Here is a 20484-nt window from a genome sequence, read left to right on the forward strand (position 1 = left end):
CTAAAGTACATTATAAAGTATACAGTCTAAATTACATTCTAAAGTACGTTCTAAAGTACGTTCTAAAGTACGATCTAAAGTACATTCTAAAGTACAGTCTAAAGTGCATTCTTAGGTGCATTCTTTAAAGTACATTCTAAAGTACAGTCTAAAGTACGTTCTAATATACATTCTAAAGTACAGTCTAAAGTACGTTCTAAAGTACATTCTAAAGTACGTTCTAAAGTACATTCTAAAGTACAGTCTAAAGTACGTTCTAAAGTACATTCTAAAGTACGTTCTAAAGTACAGTCTGAAGTACATTCTAAAGTACATTCTAAAGTACATTATAAAGTACAGTCTAAAGTACGTTCTAAAGTACAGTCTAAAGTACATTCTAAAGTACAGTCTAAAGTACGTTCTAAAGTACAGTCTAAAGTACATTCTAAAGTACAGTCTAAAGTACAGTCTAAAGTACATTCTAAAGTACGTTCTAAAGTACGTTCTAAAGTACGATCTAAAGTACAGTCTAAAGTACAGTCTAAAGTGCATTCTTAAGTGCATTCTTTAAAGTACATTCTAAAGTACAGTCTAAAGTACGTTCTAAAGTACAGTCTAAAGTACATTCTAAAGTACAGTCTAAAGTACGTTCTAAAGTACAGTCTAAAGTACATTCTAAAGTACAGTCTAAAGTACGTTCTAAAGTACATTCTAAAGTACATTCTAAAGTACAGTCTAAAGTATGTTCTAAAGTACAGTCTAAAGTACATTCTAAAGTACATTCTAAATTACAGTCTAAAGTACATTCTAAAGTACATTCTAAAGTACATTCTAAAGTAAATTCTAAAGTACGTTCTGAAGTACGTTCTAAAGTACATTCCAAAGTACATTCTAAAGTACAGTCTAAAGTACGTTCTAAAGTACATTCTAAAGTACGTTCTAAAGTACAGTCTGAAGTACATTCTAAAGTACATTCTAAAGTACATTATAAAGTATACAGTCTAAAGTACATTCTAAAGTACGTTCTAAAGTACGTTCTAAAGTACGATCTAAAGTACAGTCTAAAGTACAGTCTAAAGTGCATTCTTAAGTGCATTCTTTAAAGTACATTCTAAAGTACAGTCTAAAGTACGTTCTAATATACATTCTAAAGTACAGTCTAAAGTACATTCTAAAGTACATTCTAAAGTACATTCTAAAGTACAGTCTAAAGTACGTTCTAAAGTACGTTCTAAAGTACAGTCTAAAGTACATTCTTAAGTACAGTCCAAAGTACGTTCTAAAGAACATTCTAAAGTACAGTCTGAAGTACATTCTGAAGTACATTCTAAAGTACATTCTAAAGTACAGTCCAAAGTACGTTCTAAAGAACATTCCAAAGTACATTCTAAAGTACAGTCTAAAGTACGTTCTAAAGTACAGTCTAAAGTACAGTCTAAAGCACGTTCTAAAGTACATTCTAAAGTACGTTCTAAAGTACAGTCTGAAGTACATTCTGAAGTACATTCTAAAGTACATTCTAAAGTACAGTCTAAAGTACGTTCTAAAGTACATTCTAAAGTACAGTCTAAAGTACATTCTAAAGTACAGTCTAAAGTACGTTCTAAAGTACATTCTAAAGTACGTTCTAAAGTACAGTCTTAAGTACATTCTAAAGTACAGTCTAAAGTACGTTCTAAAGTACATTCCAAAGTACATTCTAAAGTACAGTCTAAAGTACATTCTAAAGAACGTTCTAAAGTACGTTCTAAAGTACGTTCTAAAGTACATTCTAAAGTACATTCTAAAGTACATTCTAAAGTACAGTCTAAAGTACATTCTGAAGTACATTCTAAAGTACATTCCAAAGTACATTCTAAAGTATGTTCTAAAGTACGTTCTAAAGTACATTCTAAAGTACGTTCTAAAGTACAGTCTAAAGTGCATTCTTAAGTGCATTCTTTAAAGTACATTCTAAAGTACATTCTAAAGTATTCAGTCTAAAGTACAGTCTAAAGTACAGTTAAAAGTACAGTCTAAAGTACATTCTAAAGTACGTTCTAAAGTACAGTCTGAAGTACATTCTGAAGTACATTCTAAAGTACATTCTAAAGTACAGTCCAAAGTACGTTCTAAAGTACATTCTAAAGTACAGTCTAAAGTACATTCTAAAGTACAGTCTAAAGTACGTTCTAAAGTACATTCTAAAGTACATTCTAAAGTACATTCTAAAGTACAGTCTAAATTACATTCTAAAGTACATTCTAAAGTACAGTCTAAAGTACATTCTAAAGTACAGTCTAAAGTACAGTCTAAAGTACATTCTGAAGTACATTCTAAAGTACATTCCAAAGTACTTTCTAAAGTACAGTCTAAAGTACATTCTAAAGTACGTTCTAAAGTACGTTCTAAAGTACATTCTAAAGTACGTTCTAAAGTACAGTCTAAAGTGCATTCTTAAGTGCATTCTTTAAAGTACATTCTAAAGTACATTCTAAAGTATTCAGTCTAAAGTACAGTCTAAAGTACAGTCTAAAGCACAGTCTAAAGTACATTCTAAAGTACGTTCTAAAGTACAGTCTGAAGTACATTCTGAAGTACATTCTAAAGTACATTCTAAAGTACAGTCCAAAGTACATTCTAAAGTACATTCTAAAGTACAGTCTAAAGTACATTCTAAAGTACAGTCTAAAGTACGTTCTAAGTACATTCTAAAGTACGTTCTAAAGTACAGTCTAAAGTACATTCTAAAGTACAGTCCAAAGTACGTTCTAAAGAACATTCTAAAGTACAGTCTTAAGTACATTCTAAAGTACAGTCTAAAGTACGTTCTAAAGTACATTCTAAAGTACATTCTAAAGTACAGTCTGAAGTACATTCTAAAGTACATTCTAAAGTACATTATAAAGTACAGTCTAAAGTACGTTCTAAAGTACATTCTAAAGTACAGTCTAAAGTACATTCCAAAGTACATTTTAAAGTACAGTCTAAAGTACGTTCTAAAGTACATTCTAAAGTACGTTCTAAAGTACAGTCTGAAGTACATTCTAAAGTACATTCTAAAGTACATTATAAAGTATACAGTCTAAAGTACTTTCTAAAGTACGTTCTAAAGTACGTTCTAAAGTACGTTCTAAAGTACATTCTAAAGTACAGTCTAAAGTACGTTCTAAAGTACATTCTAAAGTACATTCTAAAGTACAGTCTAAAGTACAGTCTAAAGTACATTCTAAAGTACATTCTAAAGTACATTCTAAAGTACAGTCTAAAGTACATTCTAAAGTACAGTCTAAAGTACATTCTAAAGTACATTCTAAAGTACATTCTAAAGTACATTCTAAGGTACAGTCTAAAGTACAGTCTAAAGTACATTCTAAAGTACATTCTAAAGTACAGTCTAAAGTACATTCTAAAGTACAGTCTAAAGTACATTCTAAAGTACATTCTAAAATACATTCTAAAGTACATTCTAAAGTATGTTCTAAAGTACATTCTAAAGTACGTTCTAAAGTACATTTCAAAGTACGTTCTAAAGTACATTCTAAAGTACGTTCTAAAGTACAGTCTGAAGTACATTCTAAAGTACATTCTAAAGTACATTATAAAGTACAGTCTAAAGTACGTTCTAAAGTACAGTCTAAAGTACATTCTAAAGTACAGTCTAAAGTACGTTCTAAAGTACAGTCTAAAGTACATTCTAAAGTACAGTCTAAAGTACAGTCTAAAGTACATTCTAAAGTACGTTCTAAAGTACGTTCTAAAGTACGATCTAAAGTACAGTCTAAAGTACAGTCTAAAGTGCATTCTTAAGTGCATTCTTTAAAGTACATTCTAAAGTACAGTCTAAAGTACGTTCTAAAGTACAGTCTAAAGTACATTCTAAAGTACAGTCTAAAGTACGTTCTAAAGTACAGTCTAAAGTACATTCTAAAGTACAGTCTAAAGTACGTTCTAAAGTACATTCTAAAGTACATTCTAAAGTACAGTCTAAAGTATGTTCTAAAGTACAGTCTAAAGTACATTCTAAAGTACATTCTAAATTACAGTCTAAAGTACATTCTAAAGTACATTCTAAAGTACATTCTAAAGTAAATTCTAAAGTACGTTCTAAAGTACGTTCTAAAGTACATTCCAAAGTACATTCTAAAGTACAGTCTAAAGTACGTTCTAAAGTACATTCTAAAGTACGTTCTAAAGTACAGTCTGAAGTACATTCTAAAGTACATTCTAAAGTACATTATAAAGTATACAGTCTAAAGTACATTCTAAAGTACGTTCTAAAGTACGTTCTAAAGTACGATCTAAAGTACAGTCTAAAGTACAGTCTAAAGTGCATTCTTAAGTGCATTCTTTAAAGTACATTCTAAAGTACAGTCTAAAGTACGTTCTAATATACATTCTAAAGTACAGTCTAAAGTACATTCTAAAGTACATTCTAAAGTACATTCTAAAGTACAGTCTAAAGTACGTTCTAAAGTACGTTCTAAAGTACAGTCTAAAGTACATTCTTAAGTACAGTCCAAAGTACGTTCTAAAGAACATTCTAAAGTACAGTCTGAAGTACATTCTGAAGTACATTCTAAAGTACATTCTAAAGTACAGTCCAAAGTACGTTCTAAAGAACATTCCAAAGTACATTCTAAAGTACAGTCTAAAGTACGTTCTAAAGTACAGTCTAAAGTACAGTCTAAAGCACGTTCTAAAGTACATTCTAAAGTACGTTCTAAAGTACAGTCTGAAGTACATTCTGAAGTACATTCTAAAGTACATTCTAAAGTACAGTCTAAAGTACGTTCTAAAGTACATTCTAAAGTACAGTCTAAAGTACATTCTAAAGTACAGTCTAAAGTACGTTCTAAAGTACATTCTAAAGTACGTTCTAAAGTACAGTCTTAAGTACATTCTAAAGTACAGTCTAAAGTACGTTCTAAAGTACATTCCAAAGTACATTCTAAAGTACAGTCTAAAGTACATTCTAAAGAACGTTCTAAAGTACGTTCTAAAGTACGTTCTAAAGTACATTCTAAAGTACATTCTAAAGTACATTCTAAAGTACAGTCTAAAGTACATTCTGAAGTACATTCTAAAGTACATTCCAAAGTACATTCTAAAGTATGTTCTAAAGTACGTTCTAAAGTACATTCTAAAGTACGTTCTAAAGTACAGTCTAAAGTGCATTCTTAAGTGCATTCTTTAAAGTACATTCTAAAGTACATTCTAAAGTATTCAGTCTAAAGTACAGTCTAAAGTACAGTTAAAAGTACAGTCTAAAGTACATTCTAAAGTACGTTCTAAAGTACAGTCTGAAGTACATTCTGAAGTACATTCTAAAGTACATTCTAAAGTACAGTCCAAAGTACGTTCTAAAGTACATTCTAAAGTACAGTCTAAAGTACATTCTAAAGTACAGTCTAAAGTACGTTCTAAAGTACATTCTAAAGTACATTCTAAAGTACATTCTAAAGTACAGTCTAAATTACATTCTAAAGTACATTCTAAAGTACAGTCTAAAGTACATTCTAAAGTACAGTCTAAAGTACAGTCTAAAGTACATTCTGAAGTACATTCTAAAGTACATTCCAAAGTACTTTCTAAAGTACAGTCTAAAGTACATTCTAAAGTACGTTCTAAAGTACGTTCTAAAGTACATTCTAAAGTACGTTCTAAAGTACAGTCTAAAGTGCATTCTTAAGTGCATTCTTTAAAGTACATTCTAAAGTACATTCTAAAGTATTCAGTCTAAAGTACAGTCTAAAGTACAGTCTAAAGCACAGTCTAAAGTACATTCTAAAGTACGTTCTAAAGTACAGTCTGAAGTACATTCTGAAGTACATTCTAAAGTACATTCTAAAGTACAGTCCAAAGTACATTCTAAAGTACATTCTAAAGTACAGTCTAAAGTACATTCTAAAGTACAGTCTAAAGTACGTTCTAAGTACATTCTAAAGTACGTTCTAAAGTACAGTCTAAAGTACATTCTAAAGTACAGTCCAAAGTACGTTCTAAAGAACATTCTAAAGTACAGTCTTAAGTACATTCTAAAGTACAGTCTAAAGTACGTTCTAAAGTACATTCTAAAGTACATTCTAAAGTACAGTCTGAAGTACATTCTAAAGTACATTCTAAAGTACATTATAAAGTACAGTCTAAAGTACGTTCTAAAGTACATTCTAAAGTACAGTCTAAAGTACATTCCAAAGTACATTTTAAAGTACAGTCTAAAGTACGTTCTAAAGTACATTCTAAAGTACGTTCTAAAGTACAGTCTGAAGTACATTCTAAAGTACATTCTAAAGTACATTATAAAGTATACAGTCTAAAGTACTTTCTAAAGTACGTTCTAAAGTACGTTCTAAAGTACGTTCTAAAGTACATTCTAAAGTACAGTCTAAAGTACGTTCTAAAGTACATTCTAAAGTACATTCTAAAGTACAGTCTAAAGTACAGTCTAAAGTACATTCTAAAGTACATTCTAAAGTACATTCTAAAGTACAGTCTAAAGTACATTCTAAAGTACAGTCTAAAGTACATTCTAAAGTACATTCTAAAGTACATTCTAAAGTACATTCTAAGGTACAGTCTAAAGTACAGTCTAAAGTACATTCTAAAGTACATTCTAAAGTACAGTCTAAAGTACATTCTAAAGTACAGTCTAAAGTACATTCTAAAGTACATTCTAAAATACATTCTAAAGTACATTCTAAAGTATGTTCTAAAGTACATTCTAAAGTACGTTCTAAAGTACATTTCAAAGTACGTTCTAAAGTACATTCTAAAGTACATTCTAAAGTACGTTCTAAAGTACGTTCTAAAGTACATTTCAAAGTACATTCTAAAGTACATTCTAAAGTACATTCCAAAGTACATTTAAAGTACAGTCTAAAGTACATTCTAAAGTACAGTCTAAAGTACGTTCTAAAGTACATTCTAAAGTACATTCTAAAGTACAGTCTAAAGTACGTTCTAAAGTACAGTCTAAAGTACATTCTAAAGTACATTCTAAATTACAGTCTAAAGTACATTCTAAAGTACATTCTAAAGTACATTCTAAAGTAAATTCTAAAGTACGTTCTAAAGTACGTTCTAAAGTACATTCCAAAGTACATTCTAAAGTACAGTCTAAAGTAAGTTCTAAAGTACATTCTAAAGTACGTTCTAAAGTACAGTCTGAAGTACATTCTAAAGTACATTCTAAAGTACATTATAAAGTATACAGTCTAAAGTACATTCTAAAGTACGTTCTAAAGTACGTTCTAAAGTACGATCTAAAGTACAGTCTAAAGTACAGTCTAAAGTGCATTCTTAAGTGCATTCTTTAAAGTACATTCTAAAGTACAGTCTAAAGTACGTTCTAATATACATTCTAAAGTACAGTCTAAAGTACATTCTAAAGTACATTCTAAAGTACATTCTAAAGTACAGTCTAAAGTACGTTCTAATATACATTCTAAAGTACAGTCTAAAGCACGTTCTAAAGTACATTCTAAAGTACGTTCTAAAGTACAATCCGAAGTACATTCTGAAGTACATTCTAAAGTACATTCTAAAGTACAGTCCAAAGTACGTTCTAAAGAACATTCTGAAGTACATTCTAAAGTACAGTCTAAAGTACATTCTAAAGTACGTTCTAAAGTACAGTCTAAAGTACATTCTAAAGTACAGTCTAAAGTACATTCTAAAGTACATTCTAAAGTACGTTCTAAAGTACAGTCTAAAGTACATTCTTAAGTACAGTCCAAAGTACGTTCTAAAGAACATTCTAAAGTACAGTCTGAAGTACATTCTGAAGTACATTCTAAAGTACATTCTAAAGTACAGTCCAAAGTACGTTCTAAAGAACATTCTAAAGTACAGTCTAAAGTACATTCTAAAGTACAGTCTAAAGTACGTTCTAAAGTACATTCCAAAGTACATTCTAAAGTACAGTCTAAAGTACGTTCTAAAGTACAGTCTAAAGTACAGTCTAAAGCACGTTCTAAAGTACATTCTAAAGTACGTTCTAAAGTACAGTCTGAAGTACATTCTGAAGTACATTCTAAAGTACATTCTAAAGTACAGTCCAAAGTACGTTCTAAAGTACATTCTAAAGTACAGTCTAAAGTACATTCTAAAGTACAGTCTAAAGTACGTTCTAAAGTACATTCTAAAGTACGTTCTAAAGTACAGTCTTAAGTACATTCTAAAGTACAGTCTAAAGTACGTTCTAAAGTACATTCCAAAGTACATTCTAAAGTACAGTCTAAAGTACATTCTAAAGAACGTTCTAAAGTACGTTCTAAAGTACGTTCTAAAGTACATTCTAAAGTACATTCTAAAGTACAGTCTAAAGTACATTCTGAAGTACATTCTAAAGTACATTCCAAAGTACATTCTAAAGTACAGTCTAAAGTACATTCTAAAGTACGTTCTAATGTACGTTCTAAAGTACATTCTAAAGTACGTTCTAAAGTACAGTCTAAAGTGCATTCTTAAGTGCATTCTTTAAAGTACATTCTAAAGTACATTCTAAAGTATTCAGTCTAAAGTACAGTCTAAAGTACAGTCAAAAGTACAGTCTAAAGTACATTCTAAAGTACGTTCTAAAGTGCAGTCTGAAGTACATTCTGAAGTACATTCTAAAGTACATTCTAAAGTACAGTCCAAAGTACGTTCTAAAGTACATTCTAAAGTACAGTCTAAAGTACATTCTAAAGTACAGTCTAAAGTACGTTCTAAAGTACATTCTAAAGTACATTCTAAAGTACATTCTAAAGTACAGTCTAAATTACATTCTAAAGTACATTCTAAAGTACAGTCTAAAGTACATTCTAAAGTACAGTCTAAAGTACAGTCTAAAGTACATTCTGAAGTACATTCTAAAGTACATTCCAAAGTACATTCTAAAGTACAGTCTAAAGTACATTCTAAAGTACGTTCTAAAGTACGTTCTAAAGTACATTCTAAAGTACGTTCTAAAGTACAGTCTAAAGTGCATTCTTAAGTGCATTCTTTAAAGTACATTCTAAAGTACATTCTAAAGTATTCAGTCTAAAGTACAGTCTAAAGTACAGTCTAAAGTACAGTCTAAAGTACATTCTAAAGTACGTTCTAAAGTACAGTCTGAAGTACATTCTGAAGTACATTCTAAAGTACATTCTAAAGTACAGTCCAAAGTACATTCTAAAGTACATTCTAAAGTACAGTCTAAAGTACATTCTAAAGTACAGTCTAAAGTACAGTCTAAAGTGCATTCTTAAGTGCATTCTTTAAAGTACATTCTAAAGTACAGTCTAAAGTACGTTCTAATATACATTCTAAAGTACAGTCTAAAGTACGTTCTAAAGTACATTCTAAAGTACGTTCTAAAGTACATTCTAAAGTACAGTCTAAAGTACGTTCTAAAGTACATTCTAAAGTACGTTCTAAAGTACAGTCTGAAGTACATTCTAAAGTACATTCTAAAGTACATTATAAAGTATACAGTCTAAAGTACATTCTAAAGTAGAGTCTAAAGTACATTTTAAAGTACATTCTAAAGTACAGTCTAAAGTACATTCTAAAGTACGTTCTAAAGTACATTCTGAAGTACATTATAAAGTATACAGTCTAAAGTACATTCTAAAGTAGATTCTAAAGTACATTTTAAAGTACATTCTAAAGTACATTCTAAAGTACATTCTAAAGTACATTCTAAAGTACAGTCTAAAGTACGTTATAAAGTACAGTCTAAAGTACATTCTAAAGTACAGTCTAAAGTACGTTCTAAAGTACATTCTAAAGTACATTCTAAAGTACAGTCTAAAGTACATTCCAAAGTACATTCTAAAGTACAGTCTAAAGTACATTCTAAAGTACATTATAAAGTATACAGTCTAAAGTACATTCTAAAGTACGTTCTAAAGTACGTTCTAAAGTACGATCTAAAGTACATTCTAAAGTACAGTTTAAAGTACGTTCTAAAGTACATTCTAAAGTACAGTCTAAAGTACGTTCTAAAGTACATTCTAAAGTACGTTCTAAAGTACATTCTAAAGTACAGTTTAAAGTACGTTCTAAAGTACATTCTAAAGAACGTTCTAAAGTACAGTCTGAAGTACATTCTAAAGTACATTCTAAAGTACATTATAAAGTATACAGTCTAAAGTACATTCTAAAGTAGAGTCTAAAGTACATTTTAAAGTACATTCTAAAGTACATTCTAAAGTACATTCTAAAGTACGTTCTAAAGTACATTCTAAAGTACATTATAAAGTATACAGTCTAAAGTACATTCTAAAGTAGAGTCTAAAGTACATTTTAAAGTACATTCTAAAGTACATTCTAAAGTACATTCTAAAGTACAGTCTAAAGTATGTTATAAAGTACAGTCTAAAGTACATTCTAAAGTACAGTCTAAAGTACGTTCTAAAGTACAGTCTAAAGTACATTCTAAAGTACAGTCTAAAGTACAGTCTAAAGTACATTCTAAAGTACATTCTAAAGTACAGTCTAAAGTACATTCTAAAGTACGTTCTAAAGTACGTTCTAAAGTACGATCTAAAGTACAGTCTAAAGTACAGTCTAAAGTGCATTCTTAAGTGCATTCTTTAAAGTACATTCTAAAGTACAGTCTAAAGTACATTCTAATATACATTCTAAAGTACAGTCTAAAGTACGTTCTAAAGTACAGTCTAAAGTACATTCTAAAGTACAGTGTTAAGTACAGTCTAAAGTACATTCTAAAGTACATTCTAAAGTACATTCTAAAGTACAGTCTAAAGTACATTCTAAAGTACGTTCTAAAGTACGTTCTAAAGTACGATCTAAAGTACAGTCTAAAGTACAGTCTAAAGTGCATTCTTAAGTGCATTCTTTAAAGTACATTCTAAAGAACAGTCTAAAGTACGTTCTAAAGTACATTCTAAAGTACATTCTAAAGTACAGTCTAAAGTACGTTATAAAGTACATTCTAAAGTACGTTCTAAAGTACAGTCTGAAGTACATTCTAAAGTACATTCTAAAGTACATTATAAAGTACAGTCTAAAGTACGTTCTAAAGTACATTCTAAAGTACAGTCTAAAGTACATTCCAAAGTACATTCTAAAGTACAGTCTAAAGTACATTCTAAAGTACATTATAAAGTATACAGTCTAAATTACATTCTAAAGTACGTTCTAAAGTACGTTCTAAAGTACGATCTAAAGTACATTCTAAAGTACAGTCTAAAGTGCATTCTTAAGTGCATTCTTTAAAGTACATTCTAAAGTACAGTCTAAAGTACGTTCTAATATACATTCTAAAGTACAGTCTAAAGTACGTTCTAAAGTACATTCTAAAGTACGTTCTAAAGTACATTCTAAAGTACAGTCTAAAGTACGTTCTAAAGTACATTCTAAAGTACGTTCTAAAGTACAGTCTGAAGTACATTCTAAAGTACATTCTAAAGTACATTATAAAGTACAGTCTAAAGTACGTTCTAAAGTACAGTCTAAAGTACATTCTAAAGTACAGTCTAAAGTACGTTCTAAAGTACAGTCTAAAGTACATTCTAAAGTACAGTCTAAAGTACAGTCTAAAGTACATTCTAAAGTACGTTCTAAAGTACGTTCTAAAGTACGATCTAAAGTACAGTCTAAAGTACAGTCTAAAGTGCATTCTTAAGTGCATTCTTTAAAGTACATTCTAAAGTACAGTCTAAAGTACGTTCTAAAGTACAGTCTAAAGTACATTCTAAAGTACAGTCTAAAGTACGTTCTAAAGTACATTCTAAAGTACAGTCTAAAGTACGTTCTAAAGTACATTCTAAAGTACATTCTAAAGTACAGTCTAAAGTACGTTCTAAAGTACAGTCTAAAGTACATTCTAAAGTACATTCTAAATTACAGTCTAAAGTACATTCTAAAGTACATTCTAAAGTACATTCTAAAGTAAATTCTAAAGTACGTTCTAAAGTACGTTCTAAAGTACATTCCAAAGTACATTCTAAAGTACAGTCTAAAGTACGTTCTAAAGTACATTCTAAAGTACGTTCTAAAGTACAGTCTGAAGTACATTCTAAAGTACATTCTAAAGTACATTATAAAGCATACAGTCTAAAGTACATTCTAAAGTACGTTCTAAAGTACGTTCTAAAGTACGATCTAAAGTACAGTCTAAAGTACAGTCTAAAGTGCATTCTTAAGTGCATTCTTTAAAGTACATTCTAAAGTACAGTCTAAAGTACGTTCTAATATACATTCTAAAGTACAGTCTAAAGTACATTCTAAAGTACATTCTAAAGTACATTCTAAAGTACAGTCTAAAGTACGTTCTAATATACATTCTAAAGTACAGTCTAAAGCACGTTCTAAAGTACATTCTAAAGTACGTTCTAAAGTACAATCTGAAGTACATTCTGAAGTACATTCTAAAGTACATTCTAAAGTACAGTCCAAAGTACGTTTTAAAGAACATTCTGAAGTACATTCTAAAGTACAGTCTAAAGTACATTCTAAAGTACGTTCTAAAGTACAGTCTAAAGTACATTCTAAAGTACAGTCTAAAGTACATTCTAAAGTACATTCTAAAGTACGTTCTAAAGTACAGTCTAAAGTACATTCTTAAGTACAGTCCAAAGTACGTTCTAAAGAACATTCTAAAGTACAGTCTGAAGTACATTCTGAAGTACATTCTAAAGTACATTCTAAAGTACAGTCCAAAGTACGTTCTAAAGAACATTCTAAAGTACAGTCTAAAGTACATTCTAAAGTACAGTCTAAAGTACGTTCTAAAGTACATTCCAAAGTACATTCTAAAGTACAGTCTAAAGTACGTTCTAAAGTACAGTCTAAAGTACAGTCTAAAGCACGTTCTAAAGTACATTCTAAAGTACGTTCTAAAGTACAGTCTGAAGTACATTCTGAAGTACATTCTAAAGTACATTCTAAAGTACAGTCCAAAGTACGTTCTAAAGTACATTCTAAAGTACAGTCTAAAGTACATTCTAAAGTACAGTCTAAAGTACGTTCTAAAGTACATTCTAAAGTACGTTCTAAAGTACAGTCTTAAGTACATTCTAAAGTACAGTCTAAAGTACGTTCTAAAGTACATTCCAAAGTACATTCTAAAGTACAGTCTAAAGTACATTCTAAAGAACGTTCTAAAGTACGTTCTAAAGTACGTTCTAAAGTACATTCTAAAGTACATTCTAAAGTACATTCTAAAGTACAGTCTAAAGTACATTCTGAAGTACATTCTAAAGTACATTCCAAAGTACATTCTAAAGTACAGTCTAAAGTACATTCTAAAGTACGTTCTAAAGTACGTTCTAAAGTACATTCTAAAGTACGTTCTAAAGTACAGTCTAAAGTGCATTCTTAAGTGCATTCTTTAAAGTACATTCTAAAGTACATTCTAAAGTATTCAGTCTAAAGTACAGTCTAAAGTACAGTCAAAAGTACAGTCTAAAGTACATTCTAAAGTACGTTCTAAAGTACAGTCTGAAGTACATTCTGAAGTACATTCTAAAGTACATTCTAAAGTACAGTCCAAAGTACGTTCTAAAGTACATTCTAAAGTACAGTCTAAAGTACATTCTAAAGTACAGTCTAAAGTACGTTCTAAAGTACATTCTAAAGTACATTCTAAAGTACATTCTAAAGTACAGTCTAAATTACATTCTAAAGTACATTCTAAAGTACAGTCTAAAGTACATTCTAAAGTACAGTCTAAAGTACAGTCTAAAGTACATTCTGAAGTACATTCTAAAGTACATTCCAAAGTACATTCTAAAGTACAGTCTAAAGTACATTCTAAAGTACGTTCTAAAGTACGTTCTAAAGTACATTCTAAAGTACGTTCTAAAGTACAGTCTAAAGTGCATTCTTAAGTGCATTCTTTAAAGTACATTCTAAAGTACATTCTAAAGTATTCAGTCTAAAGTACAGTCTAAAGTACAGTCTAAAGTACAGTCTAAAGTACATTCTAAAGTACGTTCTAAAGTAGAGTCTGAAGTACATTCTGAAGTACATTCTAAAGTACATTCTAAAGTACAGTCCAAAGTACATTCTAAAGTACATTCTAAAGTACAGTCTAAAGTACATTCTAAAGTACAGTCTAAAGTACGTTCTAAGTACATTCTAAAGTACGTTCTAAAGTACAGTCTAAAGTACATTCTAAAGTACAGTCCAAAGTACGTTCTAAAGAACATTCTAAAGTACAGTCTTAAGTACATTCTAAAGTACAGTCTAAAGTACGTTCTAAAGTACATTCTAAAGTACATTCTAAAGTACAGTCTGAAGTACATTCTAAAGTACATTCTAAAGTACATTATAAAGTACAGTCTAAAGTACGTTCTAAAGTACATTCTAAAGTACAGTCTAAAGTACATTCCAAAGTACATTCTAAAGTACAGTCTAAAGTACGTTCTAAAGTACATTCTAAAGTACGTTCTAAAGTACAGTCTGAAGTACATTCTAAAGTACATTCTAAAGTACATTATAAAGTATACAGTCTAAAGTACATTCTAAAGTACGTTCTAAAGTACGTTCTAAAGTACGTTCTAAAGTACATTCTAAAGTACAGTCTAAAGTACATTCTAAAGTACATTCTAAAGTACATTCTAAAGTACAGTCTAAAGTACATTCTAAAGTACAGTCTAAAGTACAGTCTAAAGTACATTCTAAAGTACATTCTAAAGTACATTCTAAAGTACAGTCTAACGTACATTCTAAAGTACAGTCTAAAGTACGTTCTAAAGTACATTCTAAAGTACATTCTAAAGTACATTCTAAAGTACATTCTAAGGTACAGTCTAAAATACAGTCTAAAGTACATTCTAAAGTACATTCTAAAGTACAGTCTAAAGTACATTCTAAAGTACAGTCTAAAGTACATTCTAAAGTACATTCTAAAATACATTCTAAAGTACATTCTAAAGTACGTTCTAAAGTACATTCTAAAGTACATTCAAAAGTATATTCTAAAGTACGTTCTAAAGTACATTTCAAAGTACGTTCTAAAGTACATTCTAAAGTACATTCTACAGTACGTTCTAAAGTACGTTCTAAAGTACATTTCAAAGTACATTCTAAAGTACATTCTAAAGTACATTCCAAAGTACATTTAAAGTACAGTCTAAAGTACGTTCTAAAGTACATTCTAAAGTAGTCTAAAGTATGTTCTAAAGTACAGTCTAAAGTACATTCTAAAGTACATTATAAAGTATACAGTCTAAAGTACATTCTAAAGTACGATCTAAAGTACAGTCTAAAGTACAGTCTAAAGTACAGTCTAAAGTACGTTCTAAAGTACAGTCTAAAGTAATGTCTAAAGTACGTTCTAAAGTACAGTCTAAAGTACATTCTAAAGTTCATTCTAAAGTACGTTCTAAAGTACGTTCTAAAGTACGTTCTAAAGTACATTTCAAAGTACATTCTAAAGTACATTCTAAAGTACATTCTAAAGTACATTTAAAGTACGTTCTAAAGTACGTTCTAAAGTACATTCTAAAGTACAGTCTAAAGATCGTTCTAAAGTACAGTCTAATGTACATTCTAAAGTAGAGTCTAAAGTACAGTCTAAAGTACATTTTAAAGTACATTCTAAAGTACATTCTAAAGTATATTCTAAAGTACATTCTAAAGTACATTCTAAAGTACATTCTAAAGTACGTTCTGAAGTACGTTCTAAAGTGCAGTCTAAAGTACGTTCTAAAGTACATTCTAAAGTACATTCTAAAGTACGTTCTAAAGTACATTTCAAAGTACAGTCTAAAGTACATTCTGAAGTACATTCTAAAGTACATTCTAAAGTACAGTCTAAAGTACGTTCTAAAGTACAGTCTAAAGTACATTATAAAGTATACAGTCTAAAGTACATTCTAAAGTAGAGTCTAAAGTACATTCTAAAGTACATTCTAAAGTACAGTCTAAAGTACATTCTGAAGTACATTCTAAAGTACATTCCAAAGTACATTCTAAAGTACAGTCTAAAGTACATTCTAAAGTACGTTCTAAAGTACGTTCTAAAGTACATTCTAAAGTACGTTCTAAAGTACAGTCTAAAGTGCATTCTTAAGTGCATTCTTTAAAGTACATTCTAAAGTACATTCTAAAGTATTCAGTCTAAAGTACAGTCTAAAGTACAGTCAAAAGTACAGTCTAAAGTACATTCTAAAGTACGTTCTAAAGTACAGTCTGAAGTACATTCTGAAGTACATTCTAAAGTACATTCTAAAGTACAGTCCAAAGTACGTTCTAAAGTACATTCTAAAGTACAGTCTAAAGTACATTCTAAAGTACAGTCTAAAGTACGTTCTAAAGTACATTCTAAAGTACATTCTAAAGTACATTCTAAAGTACAGTCTAAATTACATTCTAAAGTACATTCTAAAGTACAGTCTAAAGTACATTCTAAAGTACAGTCTAAAGTACAGTCTAAAGTACATTCTGAAGTACATTCTAAAGTACATTCCAAAGTACATTCTAAAGTACAGTCTAAAGTACATTCTAAAGTACGTTCTAAAGTACGTTCTAAAGTACATTCTAAAGTACGTTCTAAAGTACAGTCTAAAGTGCATTCTTAAGTGCATTCTTTAAAGTACATTCTAAAGTACATTCTAAAGTATTCAGTCTAAAGTACAGTCTAAAGTACAGTCTAAAGTACAGTCTAAAGTACATTCTAAAGTACGTTCTAAAGTAGAGTCTGAAGTACATTCTGAAGTACATTCTAAAGTACATTCTAAAGTACAGTCCAAAGTACATTCTAAAGTACATTCTAAAGTACAGTCTAAAGTACATTCTAAAGTACAGTCTAAAGTACGTTCTAAGTACATTCTAAAGTACGTTCTAAAGTACAGTCTAAAGTACATTCTAAAGTACAGTCCAAAGTACGTTCTAAAGAACATTCTGAAGTACAGTCTTAAGTACATTCTAAAGTACAGTCTAAAGTACGTTCTAAAGTACATTCTAAAGTACATTCTAAAGTACAGTCTGAAGTACATTCTAAAGTACATTCTAAAGTACATTATAAAGTACAGTCTAAAGTACGTTCTAAAGTACATTCTAAAGTACAGTCTAAAGTACATTCCAAAGTACATTCTAAAGTACAGTCTAAAGTACGTTCTAAAGTACATTCTAAAGTACGTTCTAAAGTACAGTCTGAAGTACATTCTAAAGTACATTCTAAAGTACATTATAAAGTATACAGTCTAAAGTACATTCTAAAGTACATTCTAAAGTACAGTCTAAAGTACGTTCTAAGTACATTCTAAAGTACGTTCTAAAGTACAGTCTAAAGTACATTCTAAAGTACAGTCCAAAGTACGTTCTAAAGAACATTCTAAAGTATAGTCTTAAGTACATTCTAAAGTACAGTCTAAAGTACGTTCTAAAGTACATTCTAAAGTACATTCTAAAGTACAGTCTGAAGTACATTCTAAAGTACATTCTAAAGTACGTTCTAAAGTACAGTCTAAAGTACATTCTAAAGTACAGTCCAAAGTACGTTCTAAAGAACATTCTAAAGTACAGTCTTAAGTACATTCTAAAGTACAGTCTAAAGTACGTTCTAAAGTACATTCTAAAGTACATTCTAAAGTACAGTCTGAAGTACATTCTAAAGTACATTCTAAAGTACATTATAAAGTACAGTCTAAAGTACGTTCTAAAGTACATTCTAAAGTACAGTCTAAAGTACATTCCAAAGTACATTCTAAAGTACAGTCTAAAGTACGTTCTAAAGTACATTCTAAAGTACGTTCTAAAGTACAGTCTGAAGTACATTCTAAAGTACATTCTAAAGTACATTATAAAGTATACAGTCTAAAGTACATTCTAAAGTACGTTCTAAAGTACGTTCTAAAGTACGTTCTAAAGTACATTCTAAAGTACAGTCTAAAGTACGTTCTAAAGTACATTCTAAAGTACATTCTAAAGTACATTCTAAAGTACGTTCTGAAGTACGTTCTAAAGTGCAGTCTAAAGTACGTTCTAAAGTACATTCTAAAGTACATTCTAAAGTACGTTCTAAAGTACATTTCAAAGTACAGTCTAAAGTACATTCTGAAGTACATTCTAAAGTACATTCTAAAGTACAGTCTAAAGTACGTTCTAAAGTACAGTCTAAAGTACATTATAAAGTATACAGTCTAAAGTACATTCTAAAGTAGAGTCTAAAGTACATTCTAAAGTACAATTCTAAAGTATAGTTTAAAGTACGTTCTAAAGTACATTCTAAAGTACATTCTAAAGTACAGTCTAAAGTACGTTCTAAAGTACATTCTAAAGTACAGTCTAAAGTAGGTTCTAAAGTACATTCTAAAGTACATTCTAAAGTACAGTCTAAAGTACGTTCTAAAGTACATTCTAAAGTACGTTCTAAAGTACAGTCTGAAGTATATTCTAAAGTACATTCTAAAGTACATTATAAAGTATACAGTCTAAAGTACATTCTAAAGTAGAGTCTAAAGTACATTTTAAAGTACATTCTAAAGTACATTCTAAAGTACATTCTAAAGTACGTTCTAAAGTACATTCTAAAGTACATTATAAAGTATACAGTCTAAAGTACATTCTAAAGTAGAGTCTAAAGTACATTTTAAAGTACATTCTAAAGTACATTCTGAAGTACATTCTAAAGTACATTCCAAAGTACATTCTAAAGTACAGTCTAAAGTACATTCTAAAGTACGTTCTAAAGTACGTTCTAAAGTACATTCTAAAGTACGTTCTAAAGTACAGTCTAAAGTGCATTCTTAAGTGCATTCTTTAAAGTACATTCTAAAGTACATTCTAAAGTATTCAGTCTAAAGTACAGTCTAAAGTACAGTCTAAAGTACAGTCTAAAGTACATTCTAAAGTACGTTCTAAAGTAGAGTCTGAAGTACATTCTGAAGTACATTCTAAAGTACATTCTAAAGTACAGTCCAAAGTACATTCTAAAGTACATTCTAAAGTACAGTCTAAAGTACATTCTAAAGTACAGTCTAAAGTACGTTCTAAGTACATTCTAAAGTACGTTCTAAAGTACAGTCTAAAGTACATTCTAAAGTACAGTCCAAAGTACGTTCTAAAGAACATTCTAAAGTACAGTCTTAAGTACATTCTAAAGTACAGTCTAAAGTACGTTCTAAAGTACATTCTAAAGTACATTCTAAAGTACAGTCTGAAGTACATTCTAAAGTACATTCTAAAGTACATTATAAAGTACAGTCTAAAGTACGTTCTAAAGTACATTCTAAAGTACAGTCTAAAGTACATTCCAAAGTACATTCTAAAGTACAGTCTAAAGTACGTTCTAAAGTACATTCTAAAGTACGTTCTAAAGTACAGTCTGAAGTACATTCTAAAGTACATTCTAAAGTACATTATAAAGTATACAGTCTAAAGTACATTCTAAAGTACATTCTAAAGTACAGTCTAAAGTACGTTCTAAGTACATTCTAAAGTACGTTCTAAAGTACAGTCTAAAGTACATTCTAAAGTACAGTCCAAAGTACGTTCTAAAGAACATTCTAAAGTATAGTCTTAAGTACATTCTAAAGTACAGTCTAAAGTACGTTCTAAAGTACATTCTAAAGTACATTCTAAAGTACAGTCTGAAGTACATTCTAAAGTACATTCTAAAGTACGTTCTAAAGTACAGTCTAAAGTACATTCTAAAGTACAGTCCAAAGTACGTTCTAAAGAACATTCTAAAGTACAGTCTTAAGTACATTCTAAAGTACAGTCTAAAGTACGTTCTAAAGTACATTCTAAAGTACATTCTAAAGTACAGTCTGAAGTACATTCTAAAGTACATTCTAAAGTACATTATAAAGTACAGTCTAAAGTACGTTCTAAAGTACATTCTAAAGTACAGTCTAAAGTACATTCCAAAGTACATTCTAAAGTACAGTCTAAAGTACGTTCTAAAGTACATTCTAAAGTACGTTCTAAAGTACAGTCTGAAGTACATTCTAAAGTACATTCTAAAGTACATTATAAAGTATACAGTCTAAAGTACATTCTAAAGTACGTTCTAAAGTACGTTCTAAAGTACGTTCTAAAGTACATTCTAAAGTACAGTCTAAAGTACGTTCTAAAGTACATTCTAAAGTACATTCTAAAGTACGTTCTGAAGTACGTTCTAAAGTGCAGTCTAAAGTACGTTCTAAAGTACATTCTAAAGTACATTCTAAAGTACGTTCTAAAGTACATTTCAAAGTACAGTCTAAAGTACATTCTGAAGTACATTCTAAAGTACATTCTAAAGTACAGTCTAAAGTACGTTCTAAAGTACAGTCTAAAGTACATTATAAAGTATACAGTCTAAAGTACATTCTAAAGTAGAGTCTAAAGTACATTCTAAAGTACAATTCTAAAGTATAGTTTAAAGTACGTTCTAAAGTACATTCTAAAGTACATTCTAAAGTACAGTCTAAAGTACGTTCTAAAGTACATTCTAAAGTACAGTCTAAAGTACGTTCTAAAGTACATTCTAAAGTACATTCTAAAGTACAGTCTAAAGTACGTTCTAAAGTACATTCTAAAGTACGTTCTAAAGTACAGTCTGAAGTATATTCTAAAGTACATTCTAAAGTACATTAT

Source organism: Eucyclogobius newberryi, unplaced genomic scaffold, assembly GCF_026437365.1.
Source record: "Eucyclogobius newberryi isolate DKJ021-1_F unplaced genomic scaffold, fEucNew1.0.hap1 SCAF_63, whole genome shotgun sequence".
NCBI classification, from domain to species: domain Eukaryota; kingdom Metazoa; phylum Chordata; class Actinopteri; order Gobiiformes; family Gobiidae; genus Eucyclogobius; species Eucyclogobius newberryi.